This window comes from Oncorhynchus mykiss, chromosome 2, assembly GCF_013265735.2.
Source record: "Oncorhynchus mykiss isolate Arlee chromosome 2, USDA_OmykA_1.1, whole genome shotgun sequence".
Classification (NCBI taxonomy): Eukaryota; Metazoa; Chordata; class Actinopteri; order Salmoniformes; family Salmonidae; genus Oncorhynchus; species Oncorhynchus mykiss.
Genome location: NC_048566.1, coordinates 10,645,716 through 10,661,725, shown reverse-complemented (window position 1 = coordinate 10,661,725; position 16,010 = coordinate 10,645,716). Strand labels below are relative to the sequence as shown.

Here is a 16,010-nt window from a genome sequence, read left to right as displayed (position 1 = left end):
AGGCCGGTCTCTTCCCACAGCTGCAGGATCTCTCCATACTACAGGCCGGTCTCTTCCCACAGCTGCAGGCTCTCTCCATACTACAGGCCGGTCTCTTCCCACAGCTGCAGGATCTCTCCATACTACAGGCCGGTCTCTTCCCACAGCTGCAGGATCTCTCCATACTACAGGCCGGTCTCTTCCCACAGCTGCAGGATCTCTCCATACTACAGGTCGGTCTCTTCCCACAGCTGCAGGCTCTCTCTATACTACAGGCCGGTCTCTTCCCACAGCTGCAGGATCTCTCCATACTACAGGCCGGTCTCTTCCCACAGCTGCAGGATCTCTATACTACAGGCCGGTCTCTTCCCACAGCTGCAGGCTCTCTCTATACTACAGGCCGGTCTCTTCCCACAGCTGCAGGATCTCTATACTACAGGCCGGTCTCTTCCCACAGCTGCAGGATCTCTCCATACTACAGGCCGGTCTCTTCCCACAGCTGCAGGATCTCTATACTACAGACCGGTCTCTTCCCACAGCTGCAGGATCTCTATACTACAGACCGGTCTCTTCCCACGGCTGCAGGATCTCTCTATACTACAGGCCGGTCTCTTCCCACAGCTGCAGGATCTCTCTACACTACAGGCCGGTCTCCTCCCACAGCTGCAGGATCTCTCCATACTACAGGCCGGTCTCTTCCCACAGCTGCAGGATCTCTCCATACTACAGGCCGGTCTCTTCCCACAGCTGCAGGATCTCTCTACACTACAGGCCGGTCTCTTCCCACAGCTGCAGGATCTCTCTACACTACAGGCCGGTCTCTTCCCACAGCTGCAGGCTCTCTCTACACTACAGGCTGGTCTCTTCCCACAGCTGCAGGATCTCTCTATACTACAGGCCGGTCTCTTCCCACAGCTGCAGGATCTCTCCATACTACAGGCCGGTCTCTTCCCACAGCTGCAGGATCTCTCCATACTACAGGTCGGTCTCTTCCCACAGCTGCAGGATCTCTCTATACTACAGGCCGGTCTCTTCCCACAGCTGCAGGATCTCTCCATACTACAGGCCGGTCTCTTCCCACAGCTGCAGGATCTCTATACTACAGGCCGGTCTCTTCCCACAGCTGCAGCCTCTCTCTATACTACAGGCCGGTCTCTTCCCACAGCTGCAGGATCTCTCTATACCACAGGCCGGTCTCTTCCCACAGCTGCAGGATCTCTCCATACTACAGGCCGGTCTCTTCCCACAGCTGCAGGATCTCTATACTACAGACCGGTCTCTTCCCACAGCTGCAGGATCTCTATACTACAGACCGGTCTCTTCCCACAGCTGCAGGATCTCTCTATACTACAGGCCGGTCTCTTCCCACAGCTGCAGGATCTCTCTACACTACAGGCCGGTCTCCTCCCACAGCTGCAGGATCTCTCCATACTACAGGCCGGTCTCTTCCCACAGCTGCAGGATCTCTCTATACTACAGGCCGGTCTCTTCCCACAGCTGCAGGATCTCTCCATACTACAGGTCGGTCTCTTCCCACAGCTGCAGGATCTCTCCATACTACAGGTCGGTCTCTTCCCACAGCTGCAGGATCTCTCCATACTACAGGCCGGTCTCTTCCCACAGCTGCAGGATCTCTCCATACTACAGGTCGGTCTCTTCCCACAGCTGCAGGATCTCTCCATACTACAGGCCGGTCTCTTCCCACAGCTGCAGGATCTCTCTATACTACAGGCCGGTCTCTTCCCACAGCTGCAGGATCTCTATACTACAGGCCGGTCTCCTCCCACAGCTGCAGGATCTCTCCATACTACAGGCCGGTCTCTTCCCACAGCTGCAGGCTCTCTCCATACTACAGGCCGCTCTCTTCCCACAGCTGCAGGATCTCTCCATACTACAGGCCGGTCTCTTCCCACAGCTGCAGGATCTCTCCATACTACAGGCCGGTCTCTTCCCACAGCTGCAGGATCTCTCCATACTACAGGCCGGTCTCCTCCCACAGCTGCAGGATCTCTCCATACTACAGGCCGGTCTCTTCCCACAGCTGCAGGATCTCTCCATACTACAGGCCGGTCTCTTCCCACAGCTGCAGGCTCTCTCCATACTACAGGCCGGTCTCTTCCCACAGCTGCAGGATCTCTCCATACTACAGGCCGGTCTCTTCCCACAGCTGCAGGATCTCTCCATACTACAGGCCGGTCTCTTCCCACAGCTGCAGGATCTCTCCATACTACAGGTCGGTCTCTTCCCACAGCTGCAGGCTCTCTCTATACTACAGGCCGGTCTCTTCCCACAGCTGCAGGATCTCTCCATACTACAGGCCGGTCTCTTCCCACAGCTGCAGGATCTCTATACTACAGGCCGGTCTCTTCCCACAGCTGCAGGCTCTCTCTATACTACAGGCCGGTCTCTTCCCACAGCTGCAGGATCTCTATACTACAGGCCGGTCTCTTCCCACAGCTGCAGGATCTCTCCATACTACAGGCCGGTCTCTTCCCACAGCTGCAGGATCTCTATACTACAGACCGGTCTCTTCCCACAGCTGCAGGATCTCTATACTACAGACCGGTCTCTTCCCACGGCTGCAGGATCTCTCTATACTACAGGCCGGTCTCTTCCCACAGCTGCAGGATCTCTCTACACTACAGGCCGGTCTCCTCCCACAGCTGCAGGATCTCTCCATACTACAGGCCGGTCTCTTCCCACAGCTGCAGGATCTCTCCATACTACAGGCCGGTCTCTTCCCACAGCTGCAGGATCTCTCTACACTACAGGCCGGTCTCTTCCCACAGCTGCAGGATCTCTCTACACTACAGGCCGGTCTCTTCCCACAGCTGCAGGCTCTCTCTACACTACAGGCTGGTCTCTTCCCACAGCTGCAGGATCTCTCTATACTACAGGCCGGTCTCTTCCCACAGCTGCAGGATCTCTCCATACTACAGGCCGGTCTCTTCCCACAGCTGCAGGATCTCTCCATACTACAGGCCGGTCTCTTCCCACAGCTGCAGGATCTCTCCATACTACAGGCCGGTCTCTTCCCACAGCTGCAGGATCTCTCCATACTACAGGCCGGTCTCTTCCCACAGCTGCAGGATCTCTCTACACTACAGGCCGGTCTCTTCCCACAGCTGCAGGATCTCTCTACACTACAGGCCGGTCTCTTCCCACAGCTGCAGGCTCTCTCTACACTACAGGCTGGTCTCTTCCCACAGCTGCAGGATCTCTCTATACTACAAGCCGGTCTCTTCCCACAGCTGCAGGATCTCTCCATACTACAGGCCGGTCTCTTCCCACAGCTGCAGGATCTCTCCATACTACAGGCCGGTCTCTTCCCACAGCTGCAGGATCTCTCCATACTACAGGCCGGTCTCTTCCCACAGCTGCAGGATCTCTCTACACTACAGGCCGGTCTCTTCCCACAGCTGCAGGATCTCTCTACACTACAGGCTGGTCTCTTCCCACAGCTGCAGGATCTCCATGAGTCTGACAAGTGAGACTAACTACAGGCAGGATGTACTGTAGTGCAGCTGGAAGCCAGCAGGGGAGAAGATGGCCTCCTCAGACAGGATAATATCCACCACAGATCATAACAGCAAAGATCAACTGTAGGCACTCTGGGAACTTTCCCTCTACAATAAGGAATGAAACTAATGATAAAAAATGTCAAGTACAAATTCAGATTGTTAGCCAGAGCCCTATATACACAGAGCCCTATATACACAGAGCCCTATATACACAGAGCCCTATATACACAGAGCCCTATATACACAGAGCCCTATATACACAGAGCCCTGGCTGTACAGTATATCATCTTGAGCCAAGCCACTACTGGCTGACTCCGTTTCTCCAGGCTGCTGAACTTGGGAACTAGTGTTTAAAGCAGCCGTTGGACTACTGTAGTCAATGTCAAGGTGGACAAATGTCCCATCCTCCAGCAGGCTGACCTGAAATAAGAGTTTAGTGGAGGAATGGGACCGTACGGTGTGTTACCTCAACACATCCCCATTAGGGGAACACTACTGTACGGTGTGTTACCTCAACACATCTCCATTAGGGGAACACTACTGTACTGTGTGTTACCTCAACACATCTCCATTAGGGGAACACTACCTACCGTACGGTGTGTTAACTAAACAAGCCTCCAGAGAGATCCAGCCAACACTTGTGCCCACACAGGGTCGATTTGACACACACACACACACTCTCTAAAGCCAATAAATATTTGTGAGAACCCTAGAAACCTGAATAAAACCAGAATGAATCAAGCATATTAAAGTGTAAAGCTCTTCTGTAGGACGTGGGTCACTTAAGATACAGATGTGAACATGCTATTCCACACATTAACAGTGCTGGGGGAGAGACAGAGAGCAGCATCTGATTCAGTGTGCTGCAGGACGACAGGGAGGGAATCAGAAGGCTGACAACAGAGCAGAACAGCTGCTGATTGTTCCTTTCCCCTACTTCAGGACAACCACTGTTCTCCACCTACCCAGCCACCACTGTGGTAGAGCACCAACATATCTACATGTCTGTCAACTACATGTCTGATAACAAATGACACTCAGTACTGACAATAGCAGGAGGCTTGATTCTTCAGCCTTATGTCTGCCTACTGCCTGTTTAATAAGCCCCCTCCATTACCCTGGCTATGGTTGTAATAAGTCCCCTCCATTACCCCGGCTATGGTTGTAATAAGCCCCCTCCATTACCCTGGCTATGGTTGTAATAAGCCCCCTCCATTACCCTGGCTATGGTTGTAATAAGTCCCCTCCATTACCCTGGCTATGGTTGTAATAAGTCCCCTCCATTACCCTGGCTATGGTTGTAATAAGCCCCCTCCATTACCCTGGCTATGGTTGTAATAAGTCCCCTCCATTACCCTGGCTATGGTTGTAATAAGCCCCCTCCATTACCCTGGCTATGGTTGTAATAAGCCCCCTCCATTTCCCTGGCTATGGTTGTAATAAGCCCCCTCCATTACCCTGGCTATGGTTGTAATAAGCCCCCTCCATTTTCCTGGCTATGGTTGTAATAAGCCCCCTCCATTACCCTGGCTATGGTTGTAATAAGCCCCCTCCATTTTCCTGGCTATGGTTGTAATAAGTCCCCTCCATTACCCTGGCTATGGTTGTAATAAGCCCCCTCCATTACCCTGGCTATGGTTGTAATAAGCCCCCTCCATTACCCTGGCTATGGTTGTAATAAGCCCCCTACATTACACTGGCTATGGTTGGAATTCATGTGGTCTTGCCAAGAGGCTGGGTCTGGCACAGATCCACCAGACAGATGACACTGCTCAACGGCTCCTGATGCCATGGCAACTGTGCTGTAGTGTGTCTTGGTCTGTCCCAGAGGAAAAGCAGAACTTGGTGAACAGTGCAGGGCCTCAGTCCATTCCATTCAGCTGGCCTGACCACTGCTCACTGGACTAATGGAAAAGCTCTGGCTGATTCCAACTGTTTTGTCTATCCACAAACGGTTCCCATGGATACATCAGGCTGTGGGAATATCTGTGGTGTGTGGCGAAAACTGCATATCTGACAGAAAGAGAAGCCGAACAATCTCAGCTAACCCGGACCTAAAGTCTTGTGTAACTGGTCAGCTGCTATGTTAACGTAGTCTGCCCACGAGAGAGTATAGCAACAATGGCATGTGGACACACTGACACTGACAGACTTAATGACAAACAAAGTCCACCAAGCCAGAAATCAACACTCACACAGCCCCCTGAAATGAACTTTGGGTTCAGTTCACATGGTAAATTGTAATATGTAAAGTATCTTAAGTCCAACACTACGATATAGCATCCGTTAACTACTAACAGTACTGCATATATTGTATGTGTTAATGACTTCAACTTCCTATCTATATCTTGTGGGCAGTAATATAGTAGCAGTATTTGCATGATATTTTTACCTCAGTGTGCATCTCAATAAGACATATCTGTATCAATAAAATAGCCTTCTACTGACATTACTGGAGAAGATTACAATTGGATACACATGTTGAACAAAATTCAGATTTACCCATATTTTCCCAGTGGGAAAAGGATGCACACTGGTGTGACGTATCATCCTGCATGATATTGTTGAGGTACTTCCAGACTACTTGATTAGCTAGATGAGCACTAATGTTATTTTGAGAACAGCACAAGATGAGCCCTAAACATTGTAAACATCCCATGACCTTTAGTAACATCATAATCATGTGATGTGCTTATATATGTCTGTCTTTGAAAGATGTCTCTCTGAGAAAAGATCATGTTTTGCCACAAGACGTAGTTACAGTACATCTCTGTTCACTACAACCTTACTGAACCCAACCTACCACAGTCTGGGTACCTACTGTAGTTACAGTACATCTCTGTTCACTATAACCTTACTGAACACACCCTACAACAGCCTGGGTACCTACTGTAGTTACAGTACATCTCCTCTGTTCACTACAACCTTACTGAACCCAACCTACCACAGTCTGGGTACCTACTGTAGTTACAGTATATCTGTTCACTACAACCTTACTGAACCCAACCTACCACAGTCTGGGTACCTACTGTAGTTACAGTACATCTCTGTTCACTACAACCTTACTGAACCCACCCTACCACAGCCTGGGTACCTACTGTAGTTACAGTACATCTGTTCACTACAACCTTACTGAACCCAACCTACCACAGTCTGGGTACCTACTGTAGTTACAGTACATCTCCTCTGTTCACTACAACCTTACTGAACCCAACCTACCACAGCCTGGGTACCTACTGTAGTTACAGTACATCTCTGTTCACTACAACCTTACTGAACCCAACCTACCACAGTCTGGGTACCTACTGTAGTTACAGTACATCTGTTCACTACAACCTTACTGAACCCAACCTACCACAGTCTGGGTACCTACTGTAGTTACTGAACCCAACCTACCACAGCCTGGGTACCTACTGTAGTTACAGTACATCTGTTCACTACAACCTTACTGAACCCAACCTACCACAGTCTGGGTACCTACTGTAGTTACAGTACATCTCTGTTCACTACAACCTTACTGAACCCAACCTACCACAGTCTGGGTACCTACTGTAGTTACTGAACCCAACCTACCACAGCCTGGGTACCTACTGTAGTTACAGTACATCTCTGTTCACTACAACCTTACTGAACCCACCCCACCACAGTCTGGGTACCTACTGTAGTTACAGTACATCTCTGTTCACTACAACCTTACTGAACCCAACCTACCACAGTCTGGGTACCTACTGTAGTTACTGAACCCAACCTACCACAGCCTGGGTACCTACTGTAGTTACAGTACATCTCTGTTCACTACAACCTTACTGAACCCAACCTACCACAGTCTGGGTACCTACTGTAGTTACAGTACATCTCTGTTCACTACAACCTTACTGAACCCAACCTACCACAGTCTGGGTACCTACTGTAGTTACAGTACATCTCTGTTCACTACAACCTTACTGAACCCAACCTACCACAGCCTGGGTGCCTACTGTAGTTACAGTACATCTGTTCACTACAACCTTACTGAACCCACCCTACCACAGTCTGGGTACCTACTGTAGTTACAGTACATCTGTTCACTACAACCTTACTGAACCCACCCTACCACAGCCTGGGTGCCTACTGTAGTTACTGAACCCAACCTACCACAGCCTGGGTGCCTACTGTAGTTACTGAACCCAACCTACCACAGTCTGGGTACCTACTGTAGTTACAGTACATCTATGTTCACTACAACCTTACTGAACCCAACCTACCACAGCCTGGGTACCTACTGTAGTTACAGTACATCTGTTCACTACAACCTTACTGAACCCAACCTACCACAGCCTGGGTACCTACTGTAGTTACAGTACATCTCTGTTCACTACAACCTTACTGAACCCAACCTACCACAGTCTGGGTACCTACTGTAGTTACTGAACCCAACCTACCACAGTCTGGGTACCTACTGTAGTTACAGTACATCTCTGTTCACTACAACCTTACTGAACCCAACCTACCACAGCCTGGGTACCTACTGTAGTTACAGTACATCTGTTCACTACAACCTTACTGAACCCAACCTACCACAGCCTGGGTACCTACTGTAGTTACAGTACATCTCTGTTCACTACAACCTTACTGAACCCAACCTACCACAGTCTGGGTACCTACTGTAGTTACTGAACCCAACCTACCACAGTCTGGGTACCTACTGTAGTTACAGTACATCTCTGTTCACTACAACCTTACTGAACCCAACCTACCACAGTCTGGGTACCTACTGTAGTTACAGTACATCTGTTCACTACAACCTTACTGAACCCAACCTACCACAGCCTGGGTACCTACTGTAGTTACTGAACCCAACCTACCACAGCCTGGGTACCTAGTGTAGTTACAGTACATCTGTTCACTACAACCTTACTGAACCCAACCTACCACAGTCTGGGTACCTACTGTAGTTACAGTACATCTCTGTTCACTACAACCTTACTGAACCCAACCTACCACAGTCTGGGTACCTACTGTAGTTACAGTACATCTGTTCACTACAACCTTACTGAACCCAACCTACCACAGTCTGGGTACCTACTGTAGTTACAGTACATCTGTTCACTACAACCTTACTGAACCCAACCTACCACAGTCTGGGTACCTACTGTAGTTACAGTACATCTCTGTTCACTACAACCTTACTGAACCCAACCTACCACAGTCTGGGTACCTACTGTAGTTACAGTACATCTCCTCTGTTCACTACAACCTTACTGAACCCAACCTACCACAGTCTGGGTACCTACTGTAGTTACAGTACATCTCATCTGTTCACTACAACCTTACTGAACCCAACCTACCACAGTCTGGGTACCTACTGTAGTTACTGAACCCAACCTACCACAGTCTGGGTACCTACTGTAGTTACAGTACATCTCTGTTCACTACAACCTTACTGAACCCAACCTACCACAGCCTGGGTGCCTACTGTAGTTACTGAACCCAACCTACCACAGTCTGGGTACCTACTGTAGTTACAGTACATCTCTGTTCACTACAACCTTACTGAACCCAACCTACCACAGCCTGGGTACCTACTGTAGTTACAGTACATCTGTTCACTACAACCTTACTGAACCCAACCTACCACAGCCTGGGTACCTACTGTAGTTACAGTACATCTCTGTTCACTACAACCTTACTGAACCCAACCTACCACAGTCTGGGTACCTACTGTAGTTACAGTACATCTCTGTTCACTACAACCTTACTGAACCCACCCTACCACAGTCTGGGTACCTACTGTAGTTACAGTACATCTCCTCTGTTCACTACAACCTTACTGAACCCAACCCACCACAGCCTGGGTACCTACTGTAGTTACAGTACATCTCTGTTCACTACAACCTTACTGAACCCAACCTACCACAGTCTGGGTACCTACTGTAGTTACAGTACATCTCTGTTCACTACAACCTTACTGAACCCAACCTACCACAGCCTGGGTACCTACTGTAGTTACAGTACATCTCTGTTCACTACAACCTACCACAGTCTGGGTACCTACTGTAGTTACAGTACATCTCTGTTCACTACAACCTTACTGAACCCAACCTACCACAGTCTGGGTACCTACTGTAGTTACAGTACATCTCTGTTCACTACAACCTTACTGAACCCAACCTACCACAGCCTGGGTACCTACTGTAGTTGCTGAACCCAACCTACCACAGCCTGGGTACCTACTGTAGTTACTGAACCCAACCTACCACAGTCTGGGTACCTACTGTAGTTACTGAACCCAACCTACCACAGTCTGGGTACCTACTGTAGTTACTGAACCCAACCTACCACAGTCTGGGTACCTACTGTAGTTACAGTACATCTCTGTTCACTACAACCTTACTGAACCCAACCTACCACAGCCTGGGTACCTACTGTAGTTACAGTACATCTCTGTTCACTACAACCTTACTGAACCCAACCTACCACAGCCTGGGTACCTACTGTAGTTACAGTACATCTGTTCACTACAACCTTACTGAACCCAACCTACCACAGTCTGGGTACCTACTGTAGTTACTGAACCCAACCTACCACAGCCTGGGTACCTACTGTAGTTACTGAACCCAACCTACCACAGCCTGGGCACCTACTGTAGTTACTGAACCCAACCTACCACAGCCTGGGTACCTACTGTAGTTACTGAACCCAACCTACCAGAGTCTGGGTACCTACTGTAGTTACTGAACCCAACCTACCACAGTCTACCTACTGTAGTTACTGAACCCAACCTACCACAGTCTGGGTACCTACTGTTGTTACTGAACCCAACCTACCACAGCCTGGGTACCTACTGTAGTTACTGAACCCAACCTACCACAGTCTGGGTACCTACTGTAGTTACTGAACCCAACCTACCACAGCCTGGGTATGTACTACATTGCCCAGCAGCATGATATCAGACAGCCTAGTTAGTCTCCGATGCCCTGGCTTCACTCAGGAGATGGAAGCCCGAGACAGAGGCTAAAACAGTCTAATGAATGGATATTAACCCTGTGTGTGGTTCGTCACCAAACCCCATTCATGTTACTTAATACTCTACATCACCACACTGAAGCATGGCAAATCCATGGCTCCAATGGCAACCACTGGGACACATGGGGAGCAGGGAAACGGTTGTGGAGGCTTCAGAACGGACTGAGGGTGAATCCCAAATGGAACCATGTGGGAAACAGTGGGAGAGACGGGTTTGGGAGTGAACAAAGGAGGGTTCAGTAACATCCACTGGCGTATGTTGCTATTACAACCGGAAGAATACAGCACTGTACCAATAAATTCAATCAGCATGGTATGAAACTAAGTAAAAAGAGACAGAATTATAGGACATAAGATTCTTTTTGGATAAGCCTTACTACAATAAAGGGGAATATAATCCACCCTGTAGTGAATCCCAAATTAAAAACGTCCATCTCCTCAGATAATCAACTGGCCTGGCATTGAGACTGTCTGTCTGATGAGGAACAGAACAACGGAAGGGATAGTTACCCTTCGATGCTGATCTTGGGTCAGTTTTGTATTTTCCCAAATAATGGTTAAGGTTAGCATTGGGGGAAGGGAAGTTGATCCTAGATCTGTACCTAGGGGAAACGTCACCCTACAACCGAACAGAACAATGCCAGGACACTAACCCCACCAGGGGGCAGCACTGAACCACAGCAGCACAGCTCTCAGTCCTTTAATGCCATTGAGCTGCTTCCTGTACTCATAAGGGTAAGGGTCCAACCCCAGAAAAAAGACTACATGTTGCCATTCATTCATCAGCATAGAGGTAAAGGGCACAACAGACATTGTTTTAGAAAGAGAGGGTCCAGATTGTCTAGCCCGGCTGATTTGTAGGGGTCCAGATTTTGTAGCTCTTTCAGAACATCAGCTATCTGGATTTGGGTGAGTTTGTAATGGGAAAAAAAAATCTGTGTGCTCATTGAACAAGTTTTGGATACAGCATAGCACCTCCCTGTTTCACTCCGTTTCAAAGTGTTTCTTCTCTACTGAACAGGACCCAGCAGAATGATGAGAAATGCAGTCCCACTGCCCCCTGGGAGTTTGCTGAGGGAACACGGAGGGTGTGTCCCAAATATCACCCTATTCAATGTACTTATTTTCATCAAGGCCCATATGCCTCTGGTCAAAAGTAGTGCACTATATAGGGAATAGGGTGCCATTTGGGATTCACACTGAGCAAGCAGCATAATCTGGTCGCCTATCTGGCCTCATGACAGGAAGTGACAGTCAGTGGCAGGTCACAATAGAGTTTGGTTTCTCATTCTCACCACATCGCCCTCACTACGGCCGGTTAAGCAGCCCCTCCCCCCAGCATTTCCTGGGTTACAGCCTAGTCCCAAATAACATCCTATTCTCTATATAGTGCACTACTTCTGACCCTATGGACCCTGGTCAAAAGTAGTGCACTATAAAGGGAATAGTGTGCCATTTGTGACGGAGACCCTCTGTAATTCCCTCCTGAGATGTGTTTGAATCAATAAGAATGTCATTTTAAAGTACTCAGCAGAAGCCACAATAATGCAGCCGTACGTTAGATGAAACTGTCATCACAGTGAATTGTGACATTCATTTCCCATGGGCTCTGCTTGTCAATACTGGTACTGTTCAACAGAAATGCTGATGAAACACCACCCAGAGCATATGATTTTGCCCACTGTGATCCTAAAATTCAATGGTTCTATATGTAGTTCTATGATTTGACAAAGCAAGGCCATAACAAAGTGAGATGGGTACAGGCACATAGTAAGGCGCAGGAGTATGGTGTGGTTGGGTTTGTTGTGGTGAACGAGCGGATCTCTCCAGTGACTCGGACAGATGTGTTGTGTGGGTTCGTTCCCCTGATACCCACACAAAGGGACTGCTGGGTTCGTTCCCCTGATACCCACACAAAGGGACTGCTGGGTTGGTTCCCCTGATACCCACACAAAGGGACTGCTGGGTTGCATTGCTCTGCTCAGTGAAGCGCTGTGCTCTGCGAGGCTGTGCTATCTGCTGGGCACGATCCCTGCCAGTCCCCTGGGACTGAAACACTGACGCCACAACTTTATTCTTACATCTTGAGAAGCCACTTTTTATTTCTATTCACAGACAGAAGCATTGAGAGGGTTTACATTCACTTGTTTGCCTTCCAGCTGCATTATACCTGTCAATAGCAGGCTTCAGTGTAACGGATGCTGCCCTCTCTCTCGCTCGCTCTCTCTCTCTCTTCCTGCAGTGTAATTTATCCAGACCATACATCCCAAATGGAACCCTATTCCCTATATAGTGTACTACTTTTGACCAGGGCCCTATGCCATCAGTGAAATCCATAAACAATGCAGTGGAGGCTGTTTATGGCTTTCAGTTACACTGAATTCAAGACAAGTCAGAGCCATTTTCTGTCAATCAGAATTGGATTTAGTCTCCTACTGTCAGGGCTGTGCTGCACGTACCAGTGATGGTCCCGGCATCTCTGTAGACGGTGGTGACGTCATCGGGGGGCGCGACCTCACTCACATACTGCTCTTCGCGGGGGCCGTGCACGCTGGGGTAGTCTGGCTGTGGATTGGAGGGTTCCCTGTGGGGAGGGGCGGAGGTGGAGGCAGAGGTGTTGTGGTCCGAAGCTGCGGTGTCCAGCTTGCTGGATGAGATTCACAGGAGAGCAGTATGTGCCATGGGCAGGGCCAGCAGCGGGCAGAGGGCGTCAGGCGGAGAAAGAGAAGCAGCAGCAGCTATACACCCTGGACCACACCGCACCCGACTACACCACCACCTGACTACACCACCACCCGACTACACCACCACCTGACGACACCACCACCAGACCAGATCACTTCCTGTAGACGGAACCTGGGAGGAGAGAAGAGAAACATGAATTGGGTTGCCAGGCAAATTCAAAAGGACCCACAGGACAGACGTTTAAATAATCAATAGGAAAGCAGGTCAGGTCACAGCAGGTCACTGTATCCCCTGGTTCAGGAGGGAAAATAACCAGCCTCTATTGTGGCTCTGTTCAGAAACAACCTCTCAGTTCGAGGAACTTCATGTACAAGTGCCTAGGTGTTAGGGCCTATAGGGGCTAGGAGTTATGGACTAGGGCTTGTTTATGGAACGGGGCCATGTAAGACGGGTAGCAGTCAGCAGGATGTACTATGGGAGGGGTGACGGACGGAAGGACCCGTTTTCAACTCAGAACATAAATGTTGGTGGGCCTCAACTTTCTCTTTCACTGTCTGGTGCTTGCAGAAGTCCGTTTGAGTATTTATAGCCCTATCAAACCACCTGGGAGACTGGTAAGACATATCAACAACAGAAAAGGCGTTGATGTCCTTTTCACACTTCAGAAGAAGTTACAAGACTGATATTAAGCTGTGAGAATGTCAAGATAAAGTGGGACAGTAAAATAAAAAAAAACAATTTCTATTCATCTTAGGATGCAGTGATGCAGAGAAGATTTTCAACCTCCCTGTCCCAGTTTTGCTAGTACTGAGAAACAGAACATCAACAGTGTGAAATTAGAAAATACTTCATGAAATGTAGGAAATGATTATAAACTTAAAGCCACGTTGTGAAGAAGGTAACATGTCTGTTAGTCTTAAGGCGTCAGCATGCTTCAGTTCGGCTGGTAGCTAGCCACCACATCTAAGATGTTGGGTGCAGTATTTCTCAATAAAAAAATGTGCATGAAAACTAGTCGTCTCTCGTTGAACGACAACATATACTTTATTGAAGAATCCTTACAGTTGACCAATCATGGACGAAGGGACATGCACGTCGGCTCCTGAACTTTGTCTGGCCTTGAGAAAAAATGTTGTGTGCCCAAACAACGAACAAAACCCTTACCCAGGTCCACAACTAACAAAACCCTTACCCAGGTCCACAACTAACAAAACCCTTACCCAGGTCCACAACTAACAAAACCCTTACCCAGGTCCACAACTAACAAAACCCTTACCCAGGTCCACAACTAACAAAACCCTTACCCAAGTCCACAACTAACAAAAACCCTTACCCAGGTCCACAACTAACAAAACCCTTACCCAGGTCCACAACTAACAAAACCCTTACCCAGGTCCACAACTAACAAAACCCTTACCCAAGTCCACAACTAACAAAACCCTTACCCAAGTCCACAACTAACAAAACCCTTACCCAAGTCCACAACTAACAAAACCCTTACCCAGGTCCACAACTAACAAAACCCTTACCCAGGTCCACAACTAACAAAACCCTTACCCAAGTCCACAACTAACAAAACCCTTACCCAGGTCCACAACTAACAAAACCCTTACCCAAGTCCACAACTAACAAAACCCTTACCCAAGTCCACAACTAACAAAACCCTTACCCAGGTCCACAACTAACAAAACCCTTACCCAGGTCCACAACTAACAAAACCCTTACCCAAGTCCACAACTAACAAAACCCTTACCCAACTCCACAACAAAACCCTTACCCAAGTCCACAACTAACAAAACCCTTACCCAGGTCCACAACTAACAAAACCCTTACCCAGGTCCACAACTAACAAAACCCTTACCCAAGTCCACAACTAACAAAACCCTTACCCAACTCCACAACAAAACCCTTACCCAAGTCCACAACTAACAAAACCCTTACCCAGGTCCACAACTAACAAAACCCTTACCCAGGTCCACAACTAACAAAACCCTTACCCAAGTCCACAACTAACAAAACCCTTACCCAACTCCACAACAAAACCCTTACCCAAGTCCACAACTAACAAAACCCTTACCCAGGTCCACAACTAACAAAACCCTTACCCAGGTCCACAACTACAAAACCCTTAAGGTCCACAACTAACAAAAACATCACCATAATATTTGCAAACTCTTCTGAACGTTTTTTTCTAAGAAGCCTTTAGATGACCATGAAACAACAGGAGGCAAAATAAAAGGTGCAGAATCAGATAGAGTTTTTTTTATAGGATATATACCTTAGTCTACTAGTATCAACAATATATTCTCTAATTCCATGCATAGGCTTCATTCCAAACCAAACAAGGTGCTCTACGTCCCCCTGTGCACGGTAAATACTGGCAAGCATTCACATGCTCACTACAACACACAGCTGATCACGGGACCGGCCGGTGTAAGCGAGGCAAAACAAACAAACTTGAAAATGAAAAGTGATTAAATTAAGGGGGGAATGAAGTCGTAGGTCTTTGCCAATGAGCTCTTAAACATCACAGAGGATCAAATAGCTGATATATTTCATCTTTATTTTAACAGGGGGTCATGCTGAGACCAAAGTCTCTTTCAAAGATATATACACACTACACATCAACACATGTTCATATTACACACCATATCTACCGAGATACAGTAAGAGGTTACTGGCTAGCTAGGGGACATTACAGACAATATTACACACCATATCTACCTAGATACAGTAAGAGGTTACTGGCTAGCTAGGGGACATTACAGACAATATTACACACCATATCTACCTAGATACAGTAAGAGGTTACTGGCTAGC

At 48.2% G+C, this 16,010-nt stretch overlaps 1 protein-coding gene across 2 annotated transcripts in view; it reads right to left on the bottom strand.

Annotated features, from left to right (window-relative positions):
- LOC110507508 (trafficking kinesin-binding protein 1) overlaps positions 1-16,010 on the bottom strand; it is an 83,775-nt gene that overhangs the window by 48,635 nt on the left and 19,130 nt on the right. Inside the window, exons 2-3 of one of the 2 annotated variants that reach the window (XM_036937638.1) lie at positions 13,317-13,361; positions 12,965-13,284 (exon numbers count right to left, since the gene is read on the bottom strand). The gene's annotated coding sequence lies outside the window, so the exon portion shown is untranslated. Of the gene's footprint in view, positions 1-12,964; positions 13,362-16,010 lie in introns of both variants that reach the window. The other variant, XM_036937639.1, reaches the window with a different exon arrangement.